Source organism: Saccopteryx bilineata, chromosome 3 (genome assembly GCF_036850765.1).
Source record: "Saccopteryx bilineata isolate mSacBil1 chromosome 3, mSacBil1_pri_phased_curated, whole genome shotgun sequence".
NCBI classification, from domain to species: domain Eukaryota; kingdom Metazoa; phylum Chordata; class Mammalia; order Chiroptera; family Emballonuridae; genus Saccopteryx; species Saccopteryx bilineata.
In genome coordinates, this window is record NC_089492.1 from 17,244,575 (window position 1) to 17,259,498 (window position 14,924).

The following is a 14,924-nucleotide window of genomic DNA, read 5'->3' on the forward strand; positions in this document are numbered from 1 at the left end:
ATTTTTTCAAAAGAAAATTGGGAATATCAGTGTGGAGTTCAAGAGAGAAACCTGGGCTGAGTAGAGTGGGAAGTACTTGCATACAGGTGATAGGCTGAGAGAGAAGTAGTAATGGCCTCAGAAAGGTTGCTACTCTATCATGTGTTCTCTCAAGGGTAGTTCTTAACAGCTATAAGGAAAAAGAGAAAACTGGAATTGAAGTCACATAAATCCATGACACTAGAGAAGGTGACACTGGTTTCCTGGGATCATAGTTGTTGGGGTTTTTTTTTTTCCTTCCCTCCTTGATCCTATAGCTGGAGTAGCTAGAATAAATGGTGGGTATCATTGCTGAACATAACTCATTTTCAGGGAACTATTTTCCTAGAAGTCAAAACAGTTCTCCACATTCAGATTTCCTATTAAAAAAAAAACAGCTAACCACTTCTGAGTGCTTAATATACAGGGTATTATTTGAATCTAGAGCATCCCAAAGAGTAAGCTGCTTGCAGTGAACGGGTAATCGGCTGAACATGTGTCCAGGTTTGCCCAGTGAAATCCCAGTGTCTGCCTACTGTACCAATCCCAGTGTTGTTATAAATATGCCCAATTTCGCTTTCAGAAATGTCCATACCTGCATGATAAATTATCTAGTTCTCTTAGTTATAAATGTGCTGAGTTATGGGTCCCCTCAAGGAGCTGGGCAACCTAGGATAGTTGGGAACTCCAAGCCAGTTTCCTCTGGCCTCATCCATTTGCCTCAATGTGTTGGGTGAATACTACAATTTTTTTTTTTTTGCATTTTTTTTTTCTGAAGCTGGAAACGGGGAGAGACAGTCAGACAGACTCCTGCATGCACCCGACCGGGGATCCACCCGGCATGCCCACCATGGGGTGATGCTCTGCCCACCAGGGGGCGATGCTCTGCCCATCTGGGGCTTTGCTCTGTTGCGACCAGAGCCACTCTAGCACCTGAGGCAGAGGCCACAGAGCCATCAGCAGCACCCGGGCCATCCTTGCTCCAATGGAGCCTTGGCTGCGGGAGGGGAAGAGAGAGACAGAGAGGAAGGCGCGGCAGAGGGGTGGAGAAGCAAATGGGCGCTTCTCCTGTGTGCCCTGGCCGGGAATCGAACCCGGGTCCTCCGCACACTAGGCCGACGCTCTACCGCTGAGCCAAACAGCCAGGGCTACAATTTTTTTTTTTTATAAATAAATTTTTATTTTAATGGGGTGACATCAATAAATCAGGGTACATATATTCAAAGAAAACATGTCCAGGTTATCTTGTCATTCCATTCTGTTGCATACCCATCACCCAAAGTCAGATTGTCTTCTGTCACTTTCTATCTAGTTTTCTTTGTGTCCCTCCCCCCCTCTCCCCCTCCCTCCTTCCCTTCCCCCACCCCCCGTAACCACCACACTCTTGTTCATGTCTCTTAGTCTCGTTTTTATGTCCCAACAATGTGTGGAATCCTGCAGTTCTTCTTTTTTTCTGATTTACTTATTTCACTCCGTATAATGTTATCAGGATCCCACCATTTTGTTGTAAGTGATCCGATGTCATCATTTCTTATGGCTGAATAGTATACCACGGTATATATGTGCCACATCTTCTTTATCCAGTCTTCTATTTTTTTTTTAACAGTGATTAAAGCCTTTAAGCAAACTCTTGGCCAATACAGCAAGAATCCATAAAAGAGTAGTGTCCTTATACAATTTTCTTTGTGTGAAAAGGGTAGACAATCTGGGCAATGGCTTGGCAACATTATGTGAATGTTAGAGAGAGGAGATGGGTTAAGTGGCCCAACAGCCATCGAACAGGAGGAGAGAAGATAAAAACACAGACCTCTCCACATGACTGTGCATGGCTTCCCAAGTGTCCCCTGAAGAGGACATCCAGAGAGTGCATCCTGTGCTCAGTGATGCCATGCACAGACTCGTTCTGTCTATGCTGGAATCATCGTGTGATGATAACAACAGGAAGGGCTCATCTTTTCAGACTATCAAATAGAGAGGTCCTCCTTTTTCCTCTTTAGGAACAATAGTGCCATTTGGAGCCAAATGGAGTATTTCAGAAGAGCCTTAAAATTAGCGAACTAGAACCTGCGACCAAGTGTAATTTACTCTGCACACTGTTTCCATTTATGTCGTCCCTGACACGGAATCTTCAAGTCACATTGAAACACAGCTTTTTAATCAAACACAGTCTTAAAGTCAGCTGACTTGGAAGATTTACAAAAAGGAGTTGAAACACATAATCTTCCAAAGAGTTCGACTTCTTCTCTTTATTGTCATTGGTCACACAATTCTTTTAACTACTAACCAGTACATTTCAGTCTCTACAACTAGGGATGTTCTTCAGCCAGAATATTTTTCTTTGCGAAGGGCAAATTTAATTGGAACTAAGTCAATGAAGAGAAAATGAAATCAAACATAATTATGTGAAGAACCTTCCTACCCCAACTTGTCCAAGGTTACTCAGTTTCTAAGTGGCAGAGGAAGGAATCAAAGCCAGGTTTAGACGACTTCAAAAGCCTGGGGCTTTCAAAGGATGTTCACAGCTCTCTTCAATGATTCTGTCAGTCACCTGCATTCCCATCCTCATGAGACTCAGTTCCTCAAAACTGATCCAACTCCCTTTCTTTGAATTTTCTCTCTAACTACAGCGGCTTCTTATTGTTTTTCTTCCTAAATTCCAACTGAATCTTTTCTTCAACATCATGAAAATTGTGAGTTCTTCTATCCCCTCTCTCCCTGACCTAATTAGTCTACTTTTGGCTTTACTTTCCTATAATAGCCGGGTACTATCTCTTTGCCAGGTATCTTAACAAAGTTTTCCCAAAGTACTACGTGATCCTGTTTCCAAGCTAACCTGTGTAAATTTTGCCCACATGTTCAATCAGATTCCTCTGTAAAGCAATGTAATTGAGCAGTTAAAAACTTACAGAGACCTAAAGGCATTCGGTTGTTGGAACAGAACAGTAAAGCAGCATTGCAAATAAAATGCATCATCCAGAATACCTGGTCCATGTGACCTTTTTATTCTAGTCCACTAGTGATCACTTGAATATGTTCAACAGATAAGCCTCAGCGCCTACCCATCATTGTTCAATCCCGTTTGAGAACAAATATTATTTTATACCTTAATGAAAGAGTAATTTTTTTATTCACAAAATTTAAGAAGGTTATTTTAGTAATATGAATCTTATATTTTAATAAACAAGTGTCTTTACATATTTCATTAGCAAATGAAACTAATTGGACAAACAAATAGTTAAGCAGATCCAAGTTCTGAAATTTTGAGCCCAAGATCACATACCCAAGATGATATAAGTCACCTGACATTTCAAGAACTTCCATTCATGAGTGTCCCCAGCACAGTGCTTAAATGACGCAGCCTTCATTTGTTTAAGCTGATGGCTTCATGGCTATACCATACATAGCTCAAAGCATGCCAATGCCTCAATTTGACATGGAGTGGAGCTAGTTAAATAGAAGCTTACAGTAGGCATTACATGCTATATACACACAGAGTTTAAGTCCACCTACACTGGGAATAATTGAAATATTTACTTGCTTTGGGGAATATGTCATAAATAAAAAGAAAACATGTTCCCTCTAAACTTATACTGTTTTATATATAATGTCTCAATTTATCTTTCAGTCAACCATAGGAGGTGGCAAGAAGAACATAATTTTTATTTTATGGATGAAAATACTATGATTAATTAACTTGTGCAAGGCCACATGACTTCTAATTGGTAGATTCGTACCTGGAGGGCAGGTCTTGATGACTGCTCGTCTAATGAACACTTCAGTTATTGGCCTGAATGCTGCTGCTGCTGCTGCCCCATAGAGCTTTTGATGAACAATTTTATTAATGAAATAGAACAGGTTGTTTTCCACTTGTCAACATCAAAGCTTCAGTTTTATTGCCATCTAAAGTGTTCCCCTTTCACTCCCCTCAACCTGAAAGCTGCTTTATCTGTGCTTCAGTCTTCAGTATATACATTTATATGCCATGAAACATGGTCCATTAACAGTGGAGCATTTCCATAAGGCAGAAGATACCCAAACACTCGTCAGTTATGAAGTGTGACCAACCAAAGAGAAAGGTCTATGGCAAAAGCACAGACTACAAAGAGATTCCTTTACAAGCCAGTGAACAGAGAACAGGGTCAGAATCACTCAGAGCTGAGTCACTGCCCCTTTGCCATGTCATTTGAAGTGTAAATACTTTTTTTTTTTTTTTTACAGAGAAAGAGAGAGATTCAGAGAGAGGGATAGATAGGGACAGACAGACAGGAACGGAGAGAGATGAGAAGCATCAATCATCAGTTTTTGTTGCAACACCTTAGTAGTTCATTGATTGCTTTCTCATGCCTTGACCATGGGCCTTCAGCAGACCAAGTGACCCCTTGCTCAAGCCAGTGACCTTGGGTCCAAGATGGTGAGCTTTGCTCAAACCAGATGAGCCCACACTCAAGCTGGTGACCTCGAGGTCTTGAACCTGGGTCCTCCACATCCCAGTCCAACACTCTATCCACTGCGCCACTGCCCGGTCAGGCTGAAGTGTAACTACTTTAAATCTGTTTTCTCAGCCTGACCTGTGGTGGCGCAGTGGATAAAGCGTCGACCTGGAATGCTGAGGTCGCCGGTTCAAAACCTGCACTTGCCTGGTCAAGGCACATATGGGAGTTGATGCTTCCTGCTCCTCCCCCCTTCTCTCTCTCTCTCTCTCTCTCTCTCCTCTCTAAAATGAATAAATAAAAAAAATTAAATCTGTTTTCTCAGCTAAAAATGAAGATGTTAAGGTTTAATGAACTCAATCGCAGGGTCAATGTATGGATTAACTACCTCACACATTTGTTAGTGTTTAATAAGTATTTGTTTCCCTGCAACCCCTCAATAACTCCTAGTTCATTTTGGTTAAGGTTGTCACCCTGCAGTCAGAGAGAACACCAATTCCAATAGGGCATTTCATTAAAAGTGCAGTAACCCTGGCTAGTTGGCTCAGTGGATAGAGCATCACCCCAGTGTATGGATGTCCCAGGTTTAATTCCTGGTCAGGGCACACAGGAGAAGTGACCATCTGCTTCTCTCCCCTTCCCTCTCCCCCTTTTCTTCCTCTTCCACTCCCATAGCCAGTGGTTCAATTGGTTAAAGCATTGGCCAGGACATTAAGAATAGCTCTATGGTCTAAAGGTCAGCCTTAGGCACTAAAAAATAGCTTGGTTGATTTAAGCATTAGCCCCAGATGGGGGCTGCCAGGTGGATCCTGGTCGGGGTGCATGTGGGAGTCTGTCTCACTGTCTTCCCTCCTCTCATTGAAAAAAAAATGCAGTGGATGGTCCTGGCCAGGTAGTGTAGTTGGTAGAGCATCATCATGATATGCCAAGGTTATGGGTTCAAATCCCGATAGGGCATATACAAGAATCAAGCAATGAATGCATAAATAAGTAGAACAATCAATTGATGTTTCTCTTTCTCTCCTTTCCTCTCTCTCTAAAATCAATTTTAAAAAAGGTTTTAAGTACAGTAGAGAGTATTTAAAATCAAGTATGTACTTTTGTTCTGTTGTTTCAAATGTATTCATCTTGTTTTTTTTAAATTAATTGTAAATTTTAATGCAGGAAAAAAGTCTATAAAGGGTATTAGAATGTTTGTAATCCTTAGCCCACTAAAGGCATCTTTTTAAAAGTAAATGATTAATAAGTAATTTGATTATGCTTGGTTTGAAGAAAACATTGCCACTTGGATAGGTGTTGTTTTGATTTCCTCAAGGGGATTTTTGCTGATAAAAAAGCATCATCTTATGTTATCAAATGCAGAGGCTCACTGAAAAATCTACCTTTTCTATTCTCCCAAAAATGTCATCTTTTACTCATCCACATAATGTTTTTCTCCCTCAAATAGCCCCTAACTTGTTTAGAAAAGACAGAAGAAAAAACAATTAGAAAACAAACTGCATTAATTTTCAGATTCTAGAAATCTGCTTAAGATGCATTTCCATAATTATAGCTTACACAGCTATCTTGGGAGTAAAAGAGGCTGAGTGTTTCCAATCCTCTTATGTTATAAATTAGAAAAGAAAATGGCCAAAATAATCTGAAATGAGTATCTTTTTGTGAGGATCAAATTGATAATAGGGTCAATAATCTTCATTAGCAAACGAGAATTTTCCCATTGTTTACCAATGGACTAATTTACATTATTTTAAAAGTTATAACTCTTAAGTTGTAAAAGTTACAACTTTAAAAAATTGTTTTACTTGTAACTTTTATAAATTGATTTTTAAACTGAAAAGGGGTTTTTAGATAGATTGTTTCATTTAGTAAATAATCCAGCAACAGGATATTATCTTGATGCCCATTCAGCAGATGACAAAAATCCAAGTCACAAATTTAAGGAATCTGTCTAGAGTACTTTAAACAAATGGGATAAATAGCTAGAACTTCAGCCTGGGTCTGTTGACCTCACATGCCAAATTCTTTCCACTACCACTTTACTTTAGACTTCAAAGACCTTGCTTTTGAGTCCCATGTCAGTTATTTCTGGCAAGCAACTTTGGAGACGTCATCTAACTTCTCTAAAGCTCAGATATCTCTTCTTAAAATGGGGACAATGACATCCCATTTCTTCTCAAGGTCTTAGAAAGAGCAAAGGATTTAAAGAATATGAAAACACTTTGTGGTAGATTTTTGTTTTCCCATTCCTGAAGACAAACATTGACACTCAAGTCATTAAAGACTGATTGTCTAGCAAGAAAGAACGTGACCAGTGGTGATCCATCGATCTAGGTCCAAACCCATGTCTACCGCTTCCTAGCTTTGCAGTCTTACCCCATTCCTTATTTTCTGAGACTTAATTTCCTCACCTGCAGAATTGGCATACACGCCCAAAACTGGTCGATGAGCCGTCTGTGATTTACCCTTTTTTTTTAGTTGAAATTGCTATTACACAGATTTTATTATATTTAGGCAATTTGTTTAAGGAGACATTTACTATCCTCTCAGCAAAGGCAAATGTGCCTTCTTTAGTATGTCCAAGTTATATTTTTAAACTGCAAATTCCACCTTCATGTTATAGACAGTTTGATCAAATTAAACTAGAAATAATTCATGTCCTTCTCAATTAATAACAAAACACAACAAGAACGTATCCTGAAATCTAAGCACGACAGAAAGACCCAAGAGAAGAAAGACCTGTATGAAAACAAAACCTTCACTCAGCTGTAAAGGGATGGAAAGAGACGCGGAGGTTTGGATTGCTGGGTGAAGGGCAGAACGCTGGCCTTCCAGGCCACCTGCGGCGACGGGAGGCCTCCAAGCCACACAGTGCCTCAGGTGTGAAAGTTCTCAGAGCTCCCTGCCAATGCCCGTGAGCCTCTTCCCCAGAACCAGGAAAGAAAGCCACCCAAGTTTAAGCATTAAAATATCTATTTGCGGCCCTGGCCAGTTGGCTCAGCGGTAGAGCGTCGGCCTGGCGTGCAGGGGACCCAGGTTCGATTCCCGGCCAGGGCACATAGGAGAAGCGCCCATTTGCTTCTCCACCCCCACCCTCCTTCCTCTCTGTCTCTCTCTTCCCCTCCCGCAGCCAAGGCTCCATTGGAGCAGAGATGGCCCGGGCGCTGGGGATGGCTCCTTGGCCTCTGCCCCAGGCGCTAGAGTGGCTCTGGTCGCGGCAGAGCGACCCCCCCGGAGGGGCAGAGCATCCCCCCCTGGTGGGCAGAGCGTCGCCCCTGGTGGGCGTGCCGGGTGGATCCCGGTCGGTCAGGCGCATGCGGGAGTCTGTCTGACTGTCTCTCCCCGTTTCCAGCTTCAGAAAAATACAAAAAAAAAAAAAAAATCTATTTGCATATTTTTAAAAACTGATTGAATTTGGCTAATAATATTATATAAATTTCAGGTGTACAAGATTATAATTCAATATCTATATACTCTACTATGTGCTCACCACCCAAAGTCTAGTTGCCTTCCCTTTCCCTCACCATATATATGATCCCTTTCCCTAATTCACCTTTCAACACCTTCTTCTCCTCTGATAACCTCCTCTCCGTTGTCGTTGTTTGTATCCATGAGGTTGTTGTTTTTAGTTTGTTTGTTACTTTCTGTTTTCTATTTACATATGGGTGAAATCACCATTTGACTTTCCAATATGCCTTCTTGCTCAAGCAGCCTATGGTGAAATGAAAATTCTGTAAACCCAGGGCAGCCAGGATAGTACCTTGCTATCACCCTCCCAGACCACAGTGAGGGGGGCTGACCCCCCACCACGAGACCTGCAGATACTCGGGCAGAAGGCAGATAGATTCACGCATCTGTAGCTGAGTTATTTTGGGTCTGCCACTTACCAGCAAAGGTGGCCTTGGGGTGTGTCACTTAACCTTTCTAGGCTTCTGTTGTCTGATCTATAAATCCAGGAGGCAGGTCTGAACATTGACTATCTGTCAGATGCTTCCTGCCCCAATGTTCTCTGATACAACATATATACCGATAACAAGGGTTCCCAAACTAAAACAAATTCAGTGTTGCCTCCAATTCAGAATGCACTGGCATGCTGTTACTAGATTTAGCATATCTGCGGAGAGGGGCAAAAAAAACAGAGTTTACTGGCAGCCTGGGTGAGTCAAAAGGCCAAGCTATTTTTGGTAAAGACCACTAAACTGGCTCTGAAATTTATATGCATTTTTCTCAGCAATAGGACAAAGGCTCAAATTCCAGGGAAAGTCCTACCTACACGTTTGCTGCAATTCAATAGTAAAATAAATGTGCGTAGCTGAACATGGACAACACACAGAGTGGACAGTGGCATTGTGACATTGCCTGTTAGACTTCTCAGTCGGCTAGTTGGTAAGGTTGTCAGGTGACCTGGTCATCAGGTAGAGCTCACAGCTTCAGTAAAGGACAAAGAAGCATTTTGGGACTCTTTTCGAATTGAATTAATACGTCATCACCTTCTGAAGACTTTTGTGGCCAGTGTTATAACCACTGTGTATTGAGTTTGGAAGACAACTTTGCAAACCAAAGTCAGACAGTGGTCTTTGGAATCCGTGTAGATGATTATAATGAATAATAGTGCTTCCCATTCATCCCCAACATTGCTGTCAGATCAAAACTACTAAGGGAGGTCAGCTCTGCTGAAGGGAGCTAATTCTGGAAAATAACATACAGCATAATGACCCCAGTTAACGCTGCTGTGGGGTTTATGTGAAAGTTGCTAAGAGAATGGACCCTAAAAATTCTCATCACAAGCATAAAAGCATTCTTTTGTATGTATTTGAGCTGATGGGTGATTATTAAACTTAATAAGGTAATCATTTAACAATATACATGAATCAAGTCCTTATGTGTACCTTAAACATACACGGTGCTGTATGTCAAGTGTACCACAATAAAGCTGAAAGAAAAATAATTACAAAAATTAATTAGCTTTTAAAAAGAGAGAGAGAGAGATAATTCTCATAGCTAGTATATTAATGAGGCAGCAGAAGGTGACATTCAGAAGCAGGACATTTAAAACCAAAGTGCTGAGCCCTGTATCCCAGCTCTCCCTCCTTTATTAGCTTCACGACCTTGGCAAGTGACAGCCTCTGGGAGACTCTCTTTCCCCATTTGTACAGTAGTGACAACAATGAGAATATAAACACGCACATGAAACACGCAGCATAAAGCCTAACACATAGTAAGCACTCAGTGAATGCTATCTGGGTTATTAATCTATTGCTAAAGTTGACTTTGAATTTATACTTTGTATAATTGTATACTTTGCATCTTTTGTTTTAGGTCACTTGACAACCTTACTCAGAAAATACAGAAATTCACTCATTTTTAGTTCTTCCCTATTTTGCCATTTAGGTTATTTAGGATCTTTTCTTTCTTTCTTTCTTTCTTTCTTTCTTTCTTTCTTTCTTTCTTTCTTTCTTTCTTTCTTTCCTTCCTTCCTTCCTTCCTTCCTTCCTTCCTTCCTTCCTTCCTTCTTTCTTTCTTTCTTTCTTTCTTTCTTTCTTCCTTTTTTTGTCACTTAACATTCATTTTACCACTTTACAGGTAAAAAGTTAACCAGATCTACCCTCAGCTCCACTAATTGTGAAGCTCTGAAGACACAGGGGCTGGGCCGAGCCATCTTTCAACCACGAGTGGACTCAGAAATGGAGGCCAGACAGTGGAAGCAGAAGGAAGAAACGTGATAGGAGAAGCCGGCTGTTAGAGCATCATTTACACTTTGTATAGTGCCACGTTATAGTGTCATCTAGGCTCCTAAGCAAGGTACTCCTAACACCTTATTCTTGAAATGTTCAATTGTGTATGCTGACAAATTCTCTATGTTGATTGAGCCAGTTTGAGGTAGATCTTAGGCTACTTGCAAAAAAACATGTCCTAACTATTAGATGCTTGTTTAAGTTGCAACTCCCATCATCTAACAAATCTCTCTTCATTAGTGGAGCCGAGGAGTTATGAATCTTTAACCAGGGCCCCAAGTGATTCTCCTACAGAACCAGTGTTATGAACTGAAATGTGTGGCCTTGCCTCCCAAATATGTATGTTGAAGTCCTAGTCCCCAGTGCCGTAGAATGTGACTATATTTGGAGATAGAGTTTCTAAAGAGGTATTTAACATTAAAGGAGGTCATTAGGGTAGGGTTGGACCTAATGCAATGTGACTGGTGTTCTTATGAAAAGAGGGGATTAGGACACACACACACATACACACACACACAGGGGGAATGACCACAGGAAGACACAGGGAAAGGATGGCCATGTACCAGTTAAAGAGAGAGGCCCCAGAAGAAATCAATCCTAACAACACCTTGATCTGGGACTTGAGAAAATCAATTTCTGTTGTTTAAGCCATTCAGCCTGTGGGACTTAGTTATGGTAGTTTTATGAAATGAATATAACCAGTTTTGAGTAACATCAATTCAGAGACTCCTCATCCTATGCTAACATCTGTTTTGCAACCTTCCAGGCAAGCAGTCCGCAGTCTCTGAATCTCTCTGCAAAGGGAACCCACGTAATTCTAGCATGGCCCATTCCATCTTGCAACTGTTTTCTCTGTGAAGAAGTCTTCCTTACTTTGTGCTGAGATGCATGGTATTGTAACAATTAAAGGTCGTAATGGAAGCACTTGGACTAGAGTCTAAAGTTGTTCCAGAATAATCAAAAACATTTTACCCACTGAAAGCTCAAATTTATGTGTACCATTTACAGTAAAATATTTGACATGAATATTCCAGCTTTTGATTAATTTCAGAAAGTTGATAATGTTGTTAATTATAACAACCACTTTCAATTTACTGATCCTTCTGGAGCAAAGGTAGCTTATCCTAGTTGTCTAAAAGTAAACTGGGATAACAATGTTATGGGTGACATTTTCCTCACCGAGAGATTTTGAACTCCTCAAGGCCATCACCAGATGGTGATAACGTCTCAGCAGGTCTTCCCTCACAGTCCTTCCTGAGGTCCGGTTCTTCTGCTGGAGAGGAAAACGTTGTGTACAGATCTCTGCCTGTTCATCATGTGCTGTCTGTTCCCATAAACTTATAGGCAACCCTCCGGTCAGAAAGTGATATTTTTACTGTTTTATTTAAAACAGTTCTGCCAACTGTTTTATAGAAACAATGATTATTTTGGACAGTCCAGTGGAGTTGTTTAAACTGATTCAATTACTTGTATAATTGATCCCCAAAGTCTTTTCATTTTAGAGAGGACATTTCTCACTTTAAAGTGAAAACTGACATTCAGGCTAATATTGAATAAAGGTTCTTTCACTTCAACTGGTTCAATGGAAAGTCCTATTAACCGTGATGACAGCAACAATAACAATAGTTTACATCTATTGCCTGCTTACTGTGATTCCAGTAGAAGACTTTATTTTTTAAGACTTTATTCATTTTAGAGAGAGAAGAGAGAGAAAGAGTAGGAGAAGACAGAGAGGGAGAGAAGGGGGGAGGAGCAGTAGCATCAACTCCCACATGTGCCTTGACCAGGCAAGCCCAGGGTTTAAAAGCAGCAACCCCAGCATCCCAGATCAGTGTTTTATCCACTATTCTACCACAGGTCAGGCCCTCATTTAATAGAATTATCCATTGATATAGACTGTATTTACTATTTGCGTTTTACAGATGAAACTCAGAGTTTAATAAAAAGTCACATACTTCAGTAGGTAGCAGAATCAAGTTTCTTATCAAGTTTCATTTGGTTTTAAAATTCTGCTCCCAACGACTGTGCATTCCACAAGGAAAATGCATATTCAGAAGAAAGAAAAATGCATCTTCTAGGCAACATCTGGAAAACATCTGTAAAACAATGATAATAACACCTGCCTCTTGAGATTGTTGGAAAGAGATTAAATATAAATGTAATTTATCTCAGTATCTGGCTATAGTTCTTAGCAGACAATTTTTTAAATTGAATTTATTGGGGTGATATTGGTTCACAAAACCATAGAGGTTTATCACCTGCACACTGCATCATGTGCCCATGGCTCCAAGCAGAGTCTCTTTCTGTTCCCACACACCCCCTTGCCCACATCCAAATGAACAAAATAAACTGAGGAACAAAACAGAAACAGAGGCATGGAGACATGGAACAGACTGACAGCTGTCCGAGGGGAGCAAGTTGGGGGCTGGATGAAAGAAGTTGAATGGATTAAGCCAAAAAAAAACAACCCCAAAACCCATATAGATACATAACACATAGACAGATGTTTCTTAAGTGCTTTACAAATGTCTATTTTCCCTCTTTTGGCAATTTTTTACCAGTATTTCCAAGGCATAGAACTGAGCTGCACAAGAAAACCTGTTACAAGCAGAAGGTACAGTTGCACCTGCTCTCTGGAGTTTGTATTCAAGTGTAAAGGCAAAAGACTCTAATATGAAAAGGTTACAAAACAATCTGTTTTATGAGTGCTTAGAGCCCAGGTTTTGTTGCCAGATCCAAGTGGATTTGCATTCTGTCTCCACCATTTGTAAATTCTTGTGCTAGTTACTTCCTCTCTAACAGTCTTGGCATCTTCGTCTGTAGAATGAGGATCTACCTCATGGGGTTGATGTGAAGATTTTTTTTTTTTTTTCTGAAGCCGGAAACGGGGAGAGACAGTCAGACAGACTCCCGCATGCGCCCGACCGGGATCCACCGGCACGCCCACCAGGGGCAATGCTCTGCCCACCAGAGGGTGATGCTCTGCCCCTCCGGGGCGTCACTCTGCCGCGACCAGAGCCACTCTAGCGCCTGGGGCAGAGGCCAAGGAGCCATCCCCAGCACCCGGGCCATCTTTGCTCCAATGGAGCCTTGGCTGCGGGAGGGGAAGAGAGAGACAGAGAGGAAGGAGGGTGGGGGGGGTGGAGAAGCAAATGGGCGCTTCTCCTATGTGCCCTGGCCGGGAATCGAACCCGGGTCCCCCGCAAGCCAGGCCGACGCTCTACCGCTGAGCCAACCGGCCAGGGCCGATGTGAAGATTTTAACAGCTATTCTTTGTTGATATTCATTTAGATCAGGGAGGATTGTGAGAAATGTGCTCATTGTATCCCATTCCATTTTCCCATGATCTGAAAGGTGTGCTAGTACACCACTGAGGTAACCAAGACACAAGGAGGTAGATATTTGACAAATGTCACATGGCCAGTTGTGGTGCAGTTGAAAAGCAATCCCAGCTAATGTGGCTTTACTGCTTAGTTTCTTAACACACTACACAATACCAATGACTAGATTATAAATGATATATGTGGCCGACCTGTGGCAGCACAGTGGATAAGGCTTTTGACCTGGAAGACTGAGATCGCCGGTTCGAAACCCCGGGCTTGCCCAGTCAAGGCACTTACGCGAAGCAACTATGAATTGATGGTTCCTGCTCCCCTCCACCCTACACACACCTTTCTCCTTCCCTCCTCTTTCTAAAATCAATACATAAAATCTTTAATAAAAGCAGATGATATATATGAAATTTCAGAAATATTGCTATTGCACCAACATCACGTAGTGCACTCACACAAACCCAGGTGGCACGGCTCACTACTGTAATTGTGTGTGCTGTACTTTTCTACAACTAGCAGCGCAGTAGGTGTGTTTACACCAGCATCACCACAGACACCACAGACACACGTGTAAGGTATTGTGGTACAGCATTACAATGGCTAATGTTACCAGGCAATTGGAATTTTTCATCTTCGTTATAACTTTATGGAACCACCATTGTACATGTATTTTGTGGTTCGTTGTTGACCCAAGAGTCATTACTCGGCGCTTGACTGTACCAAAGCGTAAAAATAAAAATGAATTAATTTAAAAAATCTTTCTTAGGCTGAAGGGAGAGAATAAAGGCTGTCCAGTTTGTGAAAATGATACTGTCTTGAAGTATACTCAGCAGCCTTCCCCTTTTCTAATTCCCTGAAAGAGAGAAAGCGCTAAGTCTAGGAAATGGATGTCAGTCCCTGCTTCTTCGTGTCACTTCAAAAAATGACTTCTGACTTGATGACTTTTCCCATTAGCTCCGGGCCATTCCGCTTGCTTTTTCTAACAAAGGTCCACAGATAAATCATGCGTGGCTGACGTGATTTCCTTGAAGTTTTCGGTGGCTGATCTGCCTTGAAGTGGTTCCTTTCATGGTTTCCTCTGGCACTTGTGGTCCGTGAGTGGGCACGAGGCCAGCGGGGTCACTTCGTACCCATTTGTTTTCTCTTCAAGATGAGGATTGTGTCTAAATGAAAAATTCCCTTTGAAGCTCTATCTCCTGACGTGACATTTGAAGGCTTTGTGGAGAGAAATAATTTGTATTTTTACATATTCCTTCATGTTAATTTTGCCCTTTCATTTACAGCAAAGGATGAGAAATTCAAATCTCTCCTCTCTTCTTCAATATTAAGACAGGATGTATTTGGAGAGGCTGGTAGTTTTTAAAATCATTTCTCAAATTATAAGTTATACAGTGAGTCTCTATTCTTGAGTC

General features: G+C 41.3%; 1 non-coding gene across 1 annotated transcript; it reads right to left on the minus strand.

Moving 5' to 3' along the window:
• Nucleotides 1-1,091: 1,091 nt before the first annotated feature.
• On the minus strand, nt 1,092-1,167 carry TRNAT-AGU (transfer RNA threonine (anticodon AGU)). Its single transcript has one exon. It is a non-coding gene; the product is annotated as a tRNA-Thr (tRNA).
• Between the last annotated feature and the right edge of the window lie 13,757 nt (nt 1,168-14,924).